General features: G+C 39.0%; 1 pseudogene; it reads right to left on the reverse strand.

The window, feature by feature from the left end:
• Nucleotides 1-1,099: 1,099 nt before the first annotated feature.
• LOC101725872 (RNA-binding protein 42 pseudogene) overlaps nt 1,100-19,390 on the reverse strand; it is a 95,927-nt pseudogene continuing 77,636 nt past the window's right edge.

Consider the following 19,390-nt stretch of genomic DNA (forward strand, 5'->3'; position numbering starts at 1 on the left):
GATATTTGGTATTGATGCAAGTGGAATTTATGTATAAAATATGTATTTTTGATAGATAATCCCAAATTTACCTGCTAATAGGATGTTCTAAGAGATGGGATTATAGTCCCGCCAGCATTGTATGTAAGTACTTGTTTCACTTGCCTAATATACTATATCATCAATTTTTAAAACCAAATCTGATAGTTAAGAAGTAGAATTTTATGTTATTTGAGTTTCACTTCTGAGGAAAGGTGACTACCTTCCAATATGTTGGAAAGCCATTTATATTTCATGTTCTGTGAGTTACAATTTGTGCCCATTTTTTTCTTAGAATTTGTTATTTTCTTATTGATATGTGGGAATATTCACACATATTACAAACATTTTTTCCTGTTTGTTATTTGTAAGCCAGAAAAAGAACATATTCAGGCAAGAGAATAGGAAGTGAAAATACTTCAGGCACATAAAATGACTAGAAAAAAACCACGGGGCTATTTTGTGATTTCTTTCCATGCAGAAATTAAATATTGTAAACTGGGAGTGGTGCCACATTCCTATAATAGCACTCAGGAAGCTGAGGCAGGAGGATCATCTTGAGTTCCAGACCAGCCTGGGTTACACAGTGAGTTCAAGGCCAGCCTAAACTATATAGCAAGACCCAAAGAAAGAAAGAGAGAAAAAGAAATTAAAGATTGTTATATAGGCAGTTTATTTTTATTTTTTATAGGAAAACATTTATTGGTACATTTTAGGCATACATAATGCTAGCACTCATCATAGGGAATTTGCACCTGCACATGGTACATCCCGCCCTTTTTCCTCATTCCCCCCTCCATTTTTTTTTTTTGGTACTGGGGATCAAACTTAAGAACTTGCGCTTCCCCCCTCCATTTTGTACACTGTATTATACATGGTATTGTACACAGTATTGTACATTGTATTGAAATATATAACACAAAAAAATTGACTTTCACCTTGACACATTTATCCCACTTAAATGAGTAGTCAAATAATAATAAAAAAGAGCTAAACCGATGAGGAATTTTTCATCTTCAGGTTCCTTGATTCCATTTTGGTGGTGGGGGGTGGAAATGTATATAAATTTATTGAAACTTTTTCAAGGTGGGTGGGTGGACAGTTGGGGTTTTCCAAAGACAGCTGTGGGGAGAAGCCAGCACCCGGCTGGGCGAGAGCCGGTGCCCAGCCATAGACCGTATCTCAGGCCCATCTTCTTTTCCTTCTGCTTCTTTTGGACCACGCCCAGGTTCTGGTTCTTCCATGTACTCTTGCAGAGCTTGGTGGGACGTGAACCCATGTACTTCCCATTCCTCTCACGTATGGCGCGCACATAGTCACTGGGGTCCTTGAAGCTGACGAAGCCATCCATAGTCCTTGACCTTGCCTGTGCACTTGTCGCGGATCACCTTAGCCTTAAGGAAGGATGGGAAGCGGATGAAGGTGCGTGCCAAGATGTCGTCATTCACCTCATTGCCCAGATCTCCAAGAAGATTTAGAAGTGTTCAGCATCCCACTCCAACAGGCTAGGATCCTCCCAGCTGCTTCCGGCTGCCGTGCGAATGCAGCATTTCAATTTCTCCAGCTTCCCTTCTTGTCGTTACCCATGGGCTCTGGCACCTCAAGAGCCATGAGGCCAGGGAGTGGCTCAGGGCGAGGGGGCCAGGGTTGTGGAGGCAGGGACAAGAGCTCAGGAATGCACCATGGGGCAGCAGGCCAGTACTACCTCCAGTGGTAGGGGCAGGGGCATGACCAGGTAATGACTGGTAATGGCATGACCAGGGCCAGTGGCGGGCTGGGCCCAATGACTACAGGGCCAGCGGGAGCACCTTCTGCTCCCACAGCCACTGCAGCACTAGCCTCCTCCAGCCCAGCTGCCGCTGCCACCACTGCCTCTTCCTTCTCTTTCAGGCCCAACCCAAGGCCTAGGCCCAGCTCTTGGGGTGCTGCCGGTTCTTCCAGGGGAGGTCTCAGAGCAGCCATGGAGCTTGGGGGACCCGGGGCCCAAGCCATTGGTGGCAGCATCGTGGGTGGTCCTGGTTCAGGACCAAACTGGGCAACTTAGCAAGACCCTTCCTCTGGACCACGCCACACGACAGAGCTTCTGGGGGCACACATATAAGGTCTGGGCTGTGAGGGCACCAATGTGTCAGTTTATTATTTTAATTTACAGTTTTGAAGTAGTTTCAAGACCACCCTAAACTGAGATTGTAAAAATGTCTTCTATATTTCATTTTAGGAATTTGAATAGTTTCATTTTGTATTTTGAAATTATTTATCTGTCTATATTTTTGTGAAAGGTAAGAGGTAGAAATATATTTCCCTCAAAAAAAAAAAAGAAATATATTTCCCTCTAGACAGCTCCTCAGTTATTCTGACAACTTTTATTGGACAATCCATCTTATACCTATTAAGTTGGAAAGACACTTTTTATCATATCTTAAGTTCCTGTATATATGTGAGTCAATTTCAAGACTGTTCTTCTCTATTATTTTGTCCTTTCAGGAACAGTACTGTACTGTTTTACTGAGCATAGCTTTATAGTTATCTTTTTCTCTTTTTTTGGGCTCGCCTTCTCATTAGTCTCTTAGAATAGTCTTGACTACCCTTGCAAGCTTTTTTTCCATATTAACTTTAGAACTAGCTTGTTTTATTCCAGATGTTCTTGTTGGTGCCTTTATTGGAATGGCATTGAATGGACATCTTCAATTTTTAGATTTACTAGCTTTTCACCTGAATTTTAAGGTGACCCTTCTTGATGTCAACAACTATCTGAGGCAAATACTAATACTATGGTCACTTTACAGAAGAAGCAGATATTTTTTGAAAGGTTGAAAACATTCCTCATTCTTCAAGGTCACAAAATTGACAAGTCTTAAGAGAGGTCACGGGCCAGATGTTCCCCCTTATACACTTGATCTTTCTGATCCAGTCACTGTCTACAAATCTACTCAGTGTCACTATCCCTTGATGACAGAGAAGAGCAAGCACCCACTATTGTGGCATGCAAAGATGTTTAAGTTTAACAACGTTCCCAGGTGATCTTATGATATTTGTGATCTCTTTGTAGTATAAAGTTTACCAGGCTGGTGATTTTTTTCCCCTTATAGATGAAGTTTCAGGCAGAAAACTCAGTTGTGGGGAAAATCTTTGTCTCAGGTAGGGAAAGGAGCTCAGCTCAGGGTGACATCTGCTCTCATTCTCCGCAGCTCCCCATTCAGCTATCTCTTGCCTGACTCTTATTTTGAGGTACTTATTTAGATCTTGATTGGAGAATTCCCCCACTCCTCACGCTTTTTCTAGGGCTGTTATTAGAAGACAGCCACTTAAAATGAATTCACTTAGAATAGGGGCCAAAACTTTATAGTAAATAGTGAAACATATTTAAATTATTTATCTTACATTATATTATTTTTTTTTTTGGTACTGGGGATCGAACTCAGGTCCTTGCACCTGCAGGACAGGCGGTGGAACCACTGAGCTAAATCCCCAGCCCTGGTTATTTATCTTGAAAAATGAAACAAAAATAATGAAAATAAGTTCTAAAAAGAGAATAAAGTTAACATAATATAAGTTAATAATAAAGTTAATAATAAAGTTAACATAATTATAAGTTCAGAATAAATGAGTCAAGATTGACTCATTTTTAATAAAAAAATTTTGAAGACAGTTACATGATTACATATATTTATTTCACATTTTTTGCAATATAAGCAAAAACTTGAGGACTTCATCACTTTTCCCAAGACTCTCCTTTAATCAGGTGGTATTTAAATAATTTTTGCTTTCTTGTGCCCAGCTGTTATTATCCTTGCTAATTTTCTATTTTTTTCTAGTGTAAAGAATTTTATCTCTGCAGGACCCTCATTTGTCAGTGACTTTGCTCATAATTTTAGCAATTCTCAACCATAACTTTTGTTGAGTATGAATTTATTCATCTTTTGCAAGTCTGGCAATTTCACTTTGCAATTCTCTCTCATTGAATTTGTACTGATTTTTTAAAATGAAGTTTATAATATCCAAGAGCTAGTTTGGTAGGCTGAATAATGAGGTCACAGGCTAGTCCACAAACTAATCTCTAGAAGTTGTGAATGTTGCTTACATAGCAAGGGGGAATTTGTAGATACAAGTAAGGATGTTGAGATTTTAAGGATTATATCCTGGGTTGTGCAGGTGGGTTTGATGTAATCATAAGGTCCTTACATGAGAGAGGCATGAGATCAGAGTGAGGATTAGCAGATGTAACAGTGGAAGAAGGAAGAGATTGGAGTGAGGCCACAACCAGCCAAGGACAGTCCACTGCCTCTAGAAGTGGCAAGAAACAGATTCTCACCTGGAGCTCCTGGAAAGAACAAGCTCTGCCAACACCTGGATATATTAGCTCCTCGAGATGCATTCAGAGTTCTGACCTTCAGAACTGAAAGAGAGTTTGTGTTACTTGAGGCCACTAGCTTTCTAGTAATTTTTCTCAGCAGCAATATGAAATGAATACAGCCAAATACTAACCAGAATTTTGACATGGCTATGGGAATGAATAGATGTTGTGAGATGTGTGGGGTAGATAGCATCATTTCATAAGCAGATATTCTAATGACTTCGGTTTCTCCGAAAGCTATAACTATGGTGTATCCTCGTGTGTATGTGCGTATTTGTGTATACAGAGAAATACTAATATTCAAAGTGTAATTTATTAGAAACTTCCCTCTTTTGATTCATCAGGAACTGGGATTCTTTTCAGAACTACTATATCCATCTGAGGATATGGGAAATGGTAAAAAGAAGAAGCCACAGAGATTTAATCACTGAACATAAGAAAGAGCCTGAAACTACCTGAGCAATAAAGAAAAGAAGCTGACCGTTTATTGCGAGGTACAGCCAAGTAATGCTGGAAGATTTGAAGGGACAGAAAATGAGAGTAGGTGCATCTGTGCCAAGAGGTAGGCCTTGGGTAGGGTAGGCAGGGATAAGTAACAAAGATTTTTAGAAAGTTTTGTTGTGTGCTGTGTATTATAATTTATGCACCTGCTGCTTTCCAACCAGCTCCCCTTTATGAAAATCTTCATTAATGATCCAGTGTTCAGCTTCTGTTTGTATTTATTTATTTTATTCTTTTTGTGCTATGGATGGAGTCCAAGGCCCCAGGAATGCTAAGCATGTTCTCTACCACTGAGCTATACCTCCAGTCCCTTTTGTTCATTTTTACAAACATCTCTATAGTGTAGCTGGCTCTAAAGCAGGAGGAGGCACAATTTTATTTGGATCACTTATTTTCAAAACACACTTTTATCATTTCTTACCAAAGGCTTCTAAGCCATGTCATTCTAACCTGTGATCTTTGTCTGTTCTAGCCTAGGACCAAACTGGTGTTGGGTCTGATCTTTAGCATTCCGGGTAAAGACTTTTTGTTGACTATCTTCTTAGGAAGGTGGCTTTATGGCATTTTGTGTTTTCTGAGCATCTGCTTCATGGGCAAGACCTTTTAAACTTGGGATTCATGCTTATGTTTCTCATTTACTTTGCTTTTCTGAACCTATGACAGTTAAACATCTGTTATTTTGGAATTCACTTCTCTGGCTACCATCATGTTGGCCTATCTCATAACTGTTTAGGATGGATGTTCCTTTCCAGGGCAGCTGCTGTACTGTTCTAATGAGCACTGTGTGAGTATCTGAGAGTGAAGCCAGTGAACTATGTACAATTGCCTACAAAAGCCCACATCCTTATGTTACTTCATATGCCATCAGCCAAAGTCCAGCTCTGATTAATAACAACTATGATTACAACCAGATTCCCAGCATGTGGCCCAAAGGAGATGCAGATTATCTAACCAATTTCCACACAATGCTTGGTAACTGTAAGCCTGAAGCACTGGGGGTTGAGGGGGGTGGGTTCTAGGCAGTTTCTATTAGAGCCCTCTCTGTCCTATTCCCAGAGAGATTAAAGACAGTTTTCCACTTTGAAATATCCTTTCTGTTATTGGGCCTGTAGGTGCTGCTTGACATTGTCTTAAAATGTGCTGTGAAATTTGAGTGTTTTTGTTGTTATATTTTCCCCAGTTGAAGTTTGGCTGAATGATTAACAGTCGGCCAGGGAGGTCATTCGGGGGCATCACAATCCGGAATCCCAGTGCAGATCCTCATGTGCCGGTGCCTCCCATCCACAGCAGCAGTGACTCCCTCCTGGGAACAAGGGCCTCTGCCCAAGTATTTATTACCTAAACTGATAACGCTGTGGAGAACATAATGGGCTGTTTCTTCACTGCAGTGTCCATGTGGACTATGTTGTCTTGCCAGTGCTCCATGAAACACAGCTCAGTGGAAAGAGCCAGTGGCTCCACCTGGCTGCTGTAACCAGCAGGCAGGGATGTGCTGGGTGGATGCATCTTTTCTGGCTTTGAGGGTGTAAGTAGGTCCTGAGTGATTCCAACATAGATCTATTAGCTCTGGAAATACAAAATAAGGAAAGGAGTCCTCAGTGCAAATGAGAAGCAAGGATTTGTGTCAGCAAATCTTTGACAAAGGTGAAAGAGATGGATAAACTTGAGTTACCTTTCTCTGCCCGTGTGGATTTGGTGTTATCAGAAGGAATCTATTATGTACAGAATCATTTACTTAACAAAGATAAATATATGTTTTGCTCAGTGGCTGGCATGCTAGGATTATTCTGACAGAAAGTAAATAGTGAGGTGATAAGTGAGACTTGAGAGAAAAAAAAATTGGATCTACCCATGTGTTATTCTGTAAAAAGATCTAATCAATTTTAATTCCATTGCCAGAGGAAGAAGTTTTGTAGCCATGTTGGGCAAGGCTCACAAATTACTCTACAATCAAGAAGTAAATAATATCTAAATCTTACAAATTGAATTTTTATTAAGAAATTCTTCTCTGATTACCCCAAGGTTTAGAAAACCTTTTAGAACTTGTGGAGGAAGGCAGTATATCTCATTGTACAACACCAGATTTATTGAGGTGAGGAATTTTAATTTTTGGGGACAGGAATATACTTCACCTTTTAAAATAGGCATAATGAGAAGAAAGTAGACAAATGGTGCTTTAAAAACCATTCTAATTCTTCTTGTGTTATCCATTATCTACATTACCACTTCTGTTGCTAGTTTCATGTACTTTACAAATTGGGATAAATGGTTTTTTGCATAAGAGTTTCAAGGTCACAATTTCATAAATCGAGTAAATAAATAATTCGCTCTCTATCATTGACTCTGTGTACTAGCATCTATATATTCATTACTTTCTGCATTCATAAAATGCCAGTACTGCTATTAATAAAATTTATATTTCCAGTACAGGGCTTGTAGTTTAACTAGAAAATATAAGTGGTAATGCTTAATATAACATTTTTCAAGATGAACAGTGGAAATGTTTGTTTTGCTCCTGCACCACCCATTGTCAGAATCTTCTCCATAATAACAGGTGATAGTAGCAGCAGTGATATGAGAATTTATTATGTGAAAGGTGTTTTGCATGTAGGTCCTTATTTAAGAAAGGTATATATTGTTCTTATTTTATGGTGAAGGAAAGGAGGGTTGAGAGAGTTTAAGAAATATCTCTGTTTAATCAAGGGTATTATCAGAGCTTCATTTTGAGCCTTGGTATATCTTGACTCTGACAGTGTGGCTGTTTTCTATAATTTCCCACCACTTTTCAAGAACTGTATTCCTTTCTGTCCTGTGATACATTTCCTGACCTTGCCAGTCATAGAGACCTGTGTTGAGAGCAGTGCAGAGGTAAGATTTTCTAAAATGGGTCAATCAGGATAGGATGGATTATGTTGTGGTGTAAACAACCCTGACATTCCAGTAGCTTAAAACAACACAGATTTATTGTCTGTTGGTCATCAGCACCAGGTGTCTATCTAAGTGGTGACTGATTCATGATTGCCCCGCTCAGGGCCAGGTGGGTGGGGCCTCCATTATGTGATACCGTGCTGTACCTTGTGGTAGGAGAAGGGAACAGGACAGTCATTCACTTCCTCTCTCATTTCATTGGCCAAAGCAATTCACTTGGCTCCACCCAACTGCACGGGCAGGTAAATGTGGTGCTATCATGTACCTGGAGGGCAGGGGATACATAGTGTCAGTGAATGGCACCATACCATGTGCATTTAAAAGAAAGCCATGAAGTGTGATTAAAACATAAGGTGAATATTTAAATTAAAAACTTTATTGCAGTAAAAGACACAATGGCCTTATTCTACCACAACTATTCCCCCTTGCGTTGAACTCATATATCCCATGGACCTTGCCACTTTTTGAAGCAGTTCAGGAAGTCATCTTTTGTGAGTGCCTTTGTGAGGGTTGATAAAAAAGTATGGAGAATGCTTCTGCTGAGTGCCATCCAACAGAAAGGCAGCCTCATAAAAACATTACGGTGCATCCTCACCCACCCGAATCACTGGCTTTAGCATGGGGGAAGGATATCTGGCTCTTCCCTGAAGTCAAAATGAGCATGAAAGATAAGTGTTTTGAATCAAATCAGGACATCAAGGCAGCACAATGAAAGAAACACAAAAGAACACTTCCAGAACTGCTTCAGAAAGTGGCAAGAACAATAGGGTAATTGTTTTAAGGAAGGTTAATGGCACTGCGTCTTTTATTGTAGTAAGTTTTTTAAAAAAAAATTTAAGCATTCACTTCATGTTTCAATCATACCTCTTATATTGGTCTCAAATATACAGTAGCTTTAGCTGGATGTAGTGGCACACACTTGTAATTCCAGCACTGCAAAGGCAAGGCAAGGAAGATCTCCAGGCCAGTCTGGGCTATATAGTGAGTTCAGGGCCAGCCAGAGTGAGATTCTTTCTCAAAACAACACACATTGGCTTTAAAAAATTCCAATACATAATTGTTACATTTTAGAAAGTTCCCCAGACTTGTCTAGAAAAGACTATTCCAAAGATTGCTTTAATTTAGTCACATATTAACAAGTTCTTTGAGGAAAAATTCAGTGGTGATATCTTTCTTCTCACTTAAAAAGGCACTATTTCTCAGTCGCACGGAACATGCCGAATCAGCCCACTGTAGACAGGCGGGTCTGTGCCGCCCTGCCGAGGTCCCAAGTCGTGCAGAATACGCCGAATCACCCAGCTGCAGACAGGCAGCCACCTGGTTCCACACTACAAAGATGCAGAGGACACCAGACCACCAGACCAAGGTATTGAGTCCCGCTGCTCCAGGCCCAGAGGTAGGGGCTTCTGATCCACCATCCCACTGCTCCTGGTCCAGAGGAAAGGGCTTTTGGGCCACCATCCCTACCGCTGCTTCCGGGCCCTGTCCCACCTCTCCCAGTTCAGAGGAGGTAATCTGTGCAGGCGCTAACAGGCCCCCACCCCAGTCAAAATGAGAAAACATGTAAATAAGTCTCAAAACCAGATTTCCAGATCACCTACAGCAACCCCAAAGGGAAATCAGATGCAACACTCTGATACTCAACCACCTGGACCCACTGAACTGGCAACGAAAGGGGATCTGGAAAAAATGAAATCAGAAATAATTTCTCAGATAACAGGAGAAATTGTGCCCCTAGTGCAAGACATGATTAATAAATCTAGAGAGGAGCTCAGGAACATGATGGAATCCCAACATAAGAAACAAATGGAATCCATAAAACAGATGCAAATAGATTTCCAGGACATGAAAAACTCCATTGAAAGTCTACACAGCAGAATGAGCCAATGTGAGGACAGAATTTCAGATATAGAAGATAAGATTGCAATTAGTGACCAGGAAAAGAAAAATTGCTTCAAAATTATAAGGGAACATGAGAAATCAATCCAGCAGCTGCTACATGATGCAAAGAAGAATAACATAAGACTGGGCTCAATGAAGAAACAGGAGAGAGTACAGATGACATAAAAAAACCTCTTCACAGAAGTGATGCCAGAAAGATGTCAAGGAGAGGAAGAGAACTTCACATACAGATAAGTGAGGCATATAGGACTCCAGCTACCCTTGATCAAAAAAATCTACACATAGGCATATAAAAGTTAGGATTCCAGAAATCCAACAGAAGAACAAAATTCTACAAGCAGTGAGAGAAAAGAAACAAATCACATACAAAGGAAAGCCCATCAGAATCACAGCAGACTTCTCAATGCAAACCCTCAAGGCAAGAAGAACTTGGAGTGATGTATTTCAAGCCCTAAAGGAAAACAGCCTCCAACCCAGATTGATGTACCCTGCAAAACTATCTTTCAAAATGGATGGAGAAATGAGATGCTTTCATGATAAAGAGCACCTCAGGAACTTTATGAATACCAAACCAGCACTCCAAACAATTTTAGACAATACCCTAGGAAAAGACAATGAGGATCACAACCCCAGGAAACCCAGCAGAATGAACCCATCTGGCATGACAAGAAATTAAATGTAAAGGGGGAGAACCCAACAAAAAGAAAAAGTCATGGCAATGACAAGTCAATACGTTTCAGTTATAACCATCAATGTTAATGGTCTCAATTCACCAATCAAAAGAAATAGACTAGCAGAATGGGTCAAGAAGCAAAATCCAACAATATGCTGCATCCAAGAAACACACTTAATTCAAAAGGAAACTCATAGACTGAAAGTTAAAGGGTGGAAAACAATACTCCATGTGACAGGAACCTGAAAAAAAGCAGAAGTAGCTATCCTCTTTGCAGATCAAGTAGATTTCAAACCAACACTGATTAAGAGAGATGAAGAAGGACACTACATCCTTGTAAAGGGAAGAATCCAAGAGGAAGAGATGACAATCATAAATATCTATGCACCAAACACTAGTGCACCCAACTATATAAAACAAATACTAACAGACATGAAAAGTCATATATGCACTAATACAATTGTAGTGGGGGACCTCAACACCCCATTGTCACAAATAGATAGATCAACTAGACTAAAAATAAGTAATGAAATACTGGAACTCAATCGAACTCTTGAACAAATGAACTTAACAGATATTTACAGAGTCTTCCACCCCACAAAATCAGAATACACATTCTTCTCAGCTGCACATGGGTCATTCTCCAAAATAGACCACATACTCACACATAGAACATGTTTAAGTAAATGCAAAGGAACTGAAGTTATCCCCTGTATATTATCAGACCATAGTGCGATGAAATTGGAGATCCATAGGAAAAGAAACTCAAAAAATTTCATAAACACATGGAAATTGAACAACACACTTCTGAATAACCAATGGGTCACAGAGGAAATTAAAGAAGAAATCAGACAGTTCCTTCAATTAAATGACAATGACAATACAACATATTGGAATCTATGGGACACAATGAAAGCAGTCTTACGAGGGAAATTCATAGCAGTGAATACACATATTAGGAAACCAGAACAAGCCCAATTAAACAACCTGATGCTGTACCTCAAGCTTCTAGAAAAAGAAGAGCAGGACAATCCCAAAGCTCATACAAGGGAGGAAATTATAAAGATCAGAGGAGAAATCAATGCAATGGAGACTAAGAGAACGATACAAAAAATCAATGAAGTCAAGAGTTGGTTCTTCAAAAGAATCAACAAAATTGACAAACCTTAGCCAACCTTGTCAGAGAAAGGAAAGAAAAGGCCCAAATCCATGCAATTAGGAATGAAAAGGGTGAAATTACAATGGACCCAGCAGAAATCCAGAGGATCATCAATACCTACTTCCAGAACCTATACGCCAATAAGATGGACAACACAAAAGAAATGGACAGATTCCTAGATACATATGAATTACCAGAGTTGAATGAAGAAGACTTAAAAATTCTGAACAACCCAATATCAAGCAATGAAATTGAAAATGTAATTAAAAACTTATCAACTAAGAAAAGCCCAGGCCCTGATGGCTTCACTGCTGCATTCTACAAGACATTTAGAGAGGAACTACTGCCACTACTGTTGAAACTCTTCAATAAAATTGAAAGGGAAGCAATACTCCCAAATTCATTCCTGGAAGCAAGCATCACCTTGATCCCCAAAGCAGAGAAAGACCCAATTGAAAAAGAGAACTATAGGCCAATCTCACTAATGAACATAGATGCAAAAATCCTTAATAAGATAAGGGAAAACAGAATGCAGAAGATCACCAAGAAAATCATGCACCCTGATCAAGCAGGATTCCTCCCAGGGATGCAGGGATGGTTCAATATACGCAAATCAATCAATGTAATACACTCTATCAATAGAGCCAAGGACAAAACCCATATGATTATCTCCATAGATGCAGAAAAAGCATTTGACAAAATCCAACATGCATTTATGATAAAAACCCTACAAAAAATTGGAATAGATGGTCTGTACCTCAAACTGATAGAAGCCATCTATGAAAAACCAACAGCCAATATCATACTCAATGGTCAAAAACTGAAATCCTTCACACTCAAATCAGGAACAAGACAAGGATGTCCACTATCACCACTCTTGTTCAATATAGTTCTGGAAACATTAGCCATGGCAATTAGACAAGAGAAAGAAATAAAAGGAATAAAGATAGGTAATGAAGAAGTCAAATTGTCATTATTTGCAGATGACATGATCCTCTATATAGAAGACCCCAAGAACTCCACCAAAAGTCTTCTAGACTTAATAACCAAATTCAGTCAAGTAGCTAGTTACAAGGTCAACACACAAAAATCAATAGCTTTCCTCTACACCAATGACAGACTCACTGAGAGAGAAATAGGGCAAATAATTCCTTTCACAATAGCATCCAAAAAAACTGAAATACCTAGGAATCATCCTAACGAAAGAAATCAAAGACCTTTTCTCTGAAAACTATGGCACTCTGAAAAGAGAGATTGAAGATGATATCAGAAAATGGACAGACATCCCCTGCTCCTGGGTAGGAAGGATCAATATAGTGAAAATGGCTGTACTTCCAAAACTGCTATATAGATTTAATGCAATTCCAATTGCAATCCCAGCAGCATACTTCATAGACCTCAAGAAAACAATCCAAAAATTCATTTGGAACAAGAAGAGACCCAGAATATCAAAAACAATTCTAGGTAACAGAGACATGGCAGGGGGTATCACAATCCCCAACCTGCAACTCTACTACAAAGCTACTGTGATAAAAACAGCATGGTACTGGCAAAAAAAGAGGCCTGAAGACCAGTGGAACAGATTAGAAGATGCATAAACAATGCCAGACACACTGAGTCATCTCATCTTTGATAAAGGAGCCAAACACCCTCACTGGAGGAAAGATAGCCTCTTTAATAAATGGTGCTGGACAAATTGGGCTTCAACTTGCCAAAGATTAAAACTAGACCTGTATCTCTCATCATGCGCTAAACTAAAATCAAAATGGGTTAAAGATCTAAATATTAAAATTGAAACTCTGAACCAGTTGGAACAGAGGTTAGGTAGAACCCTTGAAGACATCGGTGTAGGAAAAGATTTTATGAACAAAACCTCAGTTGCCCGTGAACTAGCACAAACAATCAACAAATGGGATCTCTTCTTATTAAAAGGCTTCTGCACAGCAAGAGAAACCACCAGCAGTGTGAAGAGACAACCCACAATGTGGGAAAAAATCTTCACCTGCTCTTCCTCAGACAAAGGTCTACTATCTCCAATCTATAAAGAACTTCAAAAGATCAGACCTCCCAAATTTAAAGACCCAATCCAAAAATGGGCAGCTGAAATGAACAGACATTTCTCAGACAAAGAAGTAGAAATAGCAAATAAATACATGAAAAAGTGTTCAACATCACTGGTCATTCAAGAGATGCAAATGAAAACAGTGCTGAGATTCCAGCTCACTCCAGAAAGAATGGCTGCTATCATGAAATCAACCAATAACAAATGCTGGCGGGGCTGTGGGGAAAGAGGAACCCTACTCCTCTGCTGCTGGGAGTGTAGACTGGTGCAACCACTGTGGAAATCAGTATGGAGATACCTCAGAGAACTAGGACTGGAAGTCCCATTTGACCCCACTATTCCACTGCTGGGGATCTTCCCCAAAGAATTAAAAGAATCATACCACAGTGATATATGTGCACCCATGTTCATAGCAGCACAGTTTGTAATAGCTAAAACTTGGAAACAGCCCAAATGCCCATCAACTGGAGACTGGATAAAGAAAATGTGGTTTTTTAGTAAAATGGAGTACTACTCAGCCATAAAAAATGAGAAATTAGAGACATTTATAGCTAAGTGGATGCACATTGAGCCAATACTCTTAAGTGAAATAAATAGGACACACATGTATAAATACCGAATAGTTTCTCTGGTTTGAGAAACTGAATGTGTAAATAAGAACTAAATGTATAATAGGTAATGTGAAATGGGAAGAAAAGGGGCAAAGGGGAAGGAAGTGGGAGGGCTAGGGGAAAGGATAGAAGGGAATGGGATGAATATGAGAAAATGGAAAAATAGGAACAAAATCTTTGGAAATAGGGAGGACTGGAGGGGTTGGGGGAGGGCTGGGCAAAGGTGAAAAACAAGAACCAAGAGAGACTATGTAAAGGTGCAAATTTCCAATGATGAATGTCATTATATTGTATACCTAAAATGTACCAATGATTAGAATGAATAATCGATAATGTAAAATAGGAAGAAAAGATCCAAAGGGGTAGGGATAGTGGGAGGGGCAGGGGAAAGGAAAGAAGGGAAAGGAAAAATGATGAGAAATGGTAAGAATGGAAATAAAGTCTTTATAAATAGGGAAGGGTGGAGGGGGTGAAAGGAGGGCTAGGAATGGGGAAAAAATAAGAACCAAGATGCATTATGTAAAGGTACAATTCCCAATGAGAAATGTAATTGTGCTGTATACCTACAATGTACCAATGAAAGAATTTAATTAAAAAAAGGCACTATTTATAATTTTTAGCCAGATTTTAAGGAACAGATGAAGCAGATTTAAAAGTAACCAGCACAGGTATGTTGAGAAAATAATTTAAAGGATGGAAAAATTATCTTAGTTCATCTGAGCTGCCCCTAAAGTGTTCCTATTTATATAATCCATAAGAGATACTGAAAATTAGAATTTAGACTTTTAATTCAAATGGGATAGATCACTTGGTACTTCCTTCTAGGATTGTTTTTGTATAATAGTATGTGCAAATTAATTTTCAGGTGTCAATTTGAATAAACCTGTGCAGCAAATAGAGGAAGATTAGTTAGAGAAATTTCCCCAGCAGAAAGGAGAATGTTGACTGGGGCTTGGAGGAAAGAGAAATATTAGTTGCCTAAAATCAAAATTGTATACACCGATAGCAATTAATAGCCTGTCACATTAAAATAGAATGAAATCATTTGAAAGTCTGTTCTATAGACAAGAATTTGTGATCTTTAATTTTGGCATTTTAATTTTGAATCTCTTTCAACATAAGTTAAGCAGAGCAAGTTCACAAAGGCATACTATAACTACTGGAGTTCTTAACGTCTGGCTGGTAGCGCCCGGCAGTGCTCCTGTAGGTGCTGTGAAAGATGCAATCATATAAGCTAAGTAATATTTTCCCTGAAGTTTCCTGGGATGACAGGTTCTGCAGTTTTGTTTTGTTTTGTTTGGTACTGGGGATCAAACTCCAGACCTTGCACTTGGGAGGCAGGCAATGGAAGCACTGAGCTAAATCCCTGGCCCAGGTTCTGCAGTTTTCCAATAATTGTTTTGGAAAGACAGCCTTAGATTTGAATTTTCTGTTAAATATTTCCCCGTACTGTGGCTCCTGACTTCTCTTTTGCCAGTGTCTCTCAAATATCTGGGATTGGCTACCATTAATTACCCAGTGGGGATTTGGTCCTTTCTGAATGGACCCCTATTCTAGAAATCCCCTTTGATCTGTGGGCTGGAGTCTAAAGTGTCTTTCCACAAGACATGGCAAGGTTAAAGAATTCTTGGGCATTGGATCTTGTGTCATGAATTGCTGAGGTGGCTTTTGATATTAATATTCTTTTGTTCACAACCTGGGAAATAACTAAAGTTTGTGTGTAGAAATTTTTCCTTTTATTTATTGGCCCCCATAGCAGATCTATAAAGTTGATAAGCCAGATGCAATTGCTATGGGTATTTATTTTTTTCTTTCATTTTACTAGTGAGAAAATGTAGGCTCGGGGTGGTTGGTCAAGTCAAACAGCTGGACAGTGCTGGAATCTCTTTTCAGATGCGAAGTCTTGTGCTTTTTTCTCATACAATGCTTGGCCAAGAGGTTTACTAACATGGAAGGAAAGTCTGCCTAGTTACCAAGATGTACAGACCTGGGTTTATGGTGGAACTGCTGTTGGTCTGTGGACCTCTTGTGACGTGGTCTGCTGCCCTCTTCTGGTGAAGAAACAGTCTGCACTCTGGCTGCTGGCAGTCTTCCGGACTCTTACTTCCTGTTCCTAGTGCAACATTGTTCATCAGAGTGTGCCACTCCTGTAAGAACCATTCTGGACTGCACTTTACTTAAAGAAAATGTCAGAGATAATCAAAGAAACCAGTACCTGCTATTTTTTCAACAGTATACCCTTGTGTCTAAGAACCTTCCTTTTCTCTTGTGGACTATACTGAGGGGGTGCTTTCACTTATCCAGTTCCCAGAGAGGCTCCTGCCTCACCTTACCCTCCGCATTCTTTAGTTTAAAGAGGTTAAACATCCTTCTCCAAACACATGCCAGGGGAAATCTCGAGAAAGAGATTTACCTTAGACACTGAGGAGCCCGTGAAAATGTTGGGCTGGAACTCCTCAGATCCTTGGGGAAACAAGATGGAGAAGACCCATGACCGAGGTCAGAAAGGTGGGCTTCTGCAGGTGGCAGTGGGAGGCATGGTTTCTTGGTGGGAAGAGGCAACTATTCATGGAATGAGTCCAAGTCCAACAGATTTGTTAAGCCTATGAGGCAAGGAAATAGAAATGAAATAGAAATGCTTAAGCCAGGGACAGATGACTTGACTGGTTATGATTTGGTACATACTAAATGGCCAGGATTGTCATAATGCTAACTTGAGATTTCTGTTGTGTGGTCTTCTCTAGGAATAGAAAAATAATTGTGTAGTTGCCCTGCCCTCTGTCAAAAGGAGTAATCAATTTACATCATCTTACTATACCTTTTAGGTATAGTAAGATTATAGTAATAAATCTTGGAAAAATTTATATAAAGTACAATGCCAGTCACAACATTACCTGGAACAAGTACCAAAAGAGATAGAAAGTTGCCTCATATCAGAGATTTTTCATATGTTGTCCCTAGACCAGCAGCATTGGTGTCTTCTGGGAACTTATTAGAAATACAAACTCTCAGACTCCACCTCAGATAGTTAAATCACACACTCTAGAGGTGGCACAGCAGTCTGTGCTTTTACAAGCCCTGCATGTAATTCTGGTGCACACAACTTTAAGTAGCATTTTCTTTCTTTTTTTTTTTTTGTTCTGATACAGTTTTATTGTAGAAGGAGGAGAATCAACACATTTTACAAATTTAAGCTCCAACAAGTTGTAGATGTTCTCTCCAGACATTCCTGTGCCACATCCCCACAGGAAACAAGTGGACATGAGCCAGGGGTAATATTCCAGGTAAGTAGAAACAAGGACTGGGTGCTATCTGCAATTGCTTTAGTTGTCTTCTTTGTTGTGGTGGTGGGGATGGAAAAGCAGCATTTTCTTACAGTCTAAATGGCTAACATCAGATCATTTCCACTAAAGAAGGACTATAAATGTCGAGATAGGGGAGGGAAAGGACACAGAAGTATAAAGCAAAGATTTGAAAAACACATGTCTCTTCTATGTTTCAAATGGTTGAGATCATTTGAAGTTTGACCACTAGATAAATTGAGGTAATAACAGTGCCATACAGCTTAAAGGTGAATTGCCAGGATCACTAAAGGGCAAAGTGAAGACTCTGAAAGAAATAATGACAACAAGGATTGATCAGGTCTACTCTGTGATTGTTCCAAGGCCTTGCCACGAGGCTCCCCTGTGTTCCGACATGGTGACCTTCTTTGATATAGATGTTGTAAAATTATATCTTCCTGAAAAGGTCAAGACAAAATTATTTCATAGAAATTAATTTCTTGGGGGGAGAAAAGAAATTGACAGTGTTATCTGAAAATTTGATTGAAAAAATGTTTATTCAATTTGGGGAATAAGAAGTCATAAAGCATCAGAAAGCTTCCTCTTTAACCTTGTGTTAAAACTATGATTTGTGTGGCTTCAATTAAAAAATGATACAAAAGGGTCATGTCATTTTAGACTTCATCAGTTAGTTATTTCTTTTTTGAAAAAAACAGCATTTCCTTAACATGGTGTTAGATAATAAAATGACTCTGGAGAATTTAGTCCTTATGGCTGGAATTTCTGAAATGGTAAAGTAAGTCACTGATTGTCCTTTTGTGCAAGAGATGAAGAAAAACCTGCTGTCTATTACTGGGCAGCTGGTATGTTTTAGTTGTTTGGCTTTTATAAGTGGTAAAAAAAGGAGTATTCCTTAAGTATCCTTCATACTGTTAATTTAGTGCTTCTCACACTTCTCGTGCATCATAGCCCTTGGGGAACTTGTTATAAATGCAGATTGCTCACTCCTTGAGGTTCTGATTTAGTAGGGATATGATTTTTAACAAGCATCCAAATGACTGTGGTGCAGGTGGCTTGAGGACCACACTTTTTGAAACTCTGCTCAGGGCCTACCCATAATTTGTGTGCTCATTATTTGAGCATATCTAAAAGTGATTGACAATTCATAAAAAGATAGTTTAATGCAGACAAAAGACTTACCTGTGAGGAATAGATTTCTATTCCAACAGAACCTATTTAGTTGGCATTTGTTGAAAATATGTAGTACATGTAAAATAAAATTTAAAAATTAATACTGCATTTTTAAGAGCAGTTTTGATTTACAGAAAATTAAGCAGATTGTACAGAGTATTCCCTTATACTTCTTCTATTCCTCCTGCTTCACAGTTTGCCCTCTTAATAACATCTTGCATTAATACCTAACTTGCATTAGGGTGGTAAATTTGTTAAAATTGAACCAATATTGACATATTATTATTAACAAAAGTCCATTGTTTTCATTCAGGCTCACATTTGTGCAGTTTTATAGGTTTAGATAAATGTATAATGTCCTGTGTCCACCATTATAGTACCCTACAAAATAGTTCCATTACTCTAAAATTCCCCTGTGTTTCACCAGTTTATCCCTCTCTCATCCTTTGCCACAGACCCTTGCCAATGGTTAATAACATTGTTCCTTTAGTTTTGGCTTTTTCAGTGTCTTATAGTTAGAATCATACAGTATGTAGCTTTTCACCTTGATTCCTTTCACTAAACAATATGTACTTAAGATTGCTTTGTTGTTTTTTTTTCCTTTGTACTTTTTAGTGGCTTGGTTGTTCATTTATTTTTAAGTGTTGAATAATATTCTATTCTATGGCTATTCTACAGTTTTCTTATCTATTCATATTTTGAAGAATAAC

The sequence above is a fragment of the Heterocephalus glaber genome, unplaced genomic scaffold (genome assembly GCF_053883595.1).
Source record: "Heterocephalus glaber isolate CG9 unplaced genomic scaffold, H.glaber_assembly_v1.0 deba00001523, whole genome shotgun sequence".
NCBI classification, from domain to species: Eukaryota; Metazoa; Chordata; class Mammalia; order Rodentia; family Bathyergidae; genus Heterocephalus; species Heterocephalus glaber.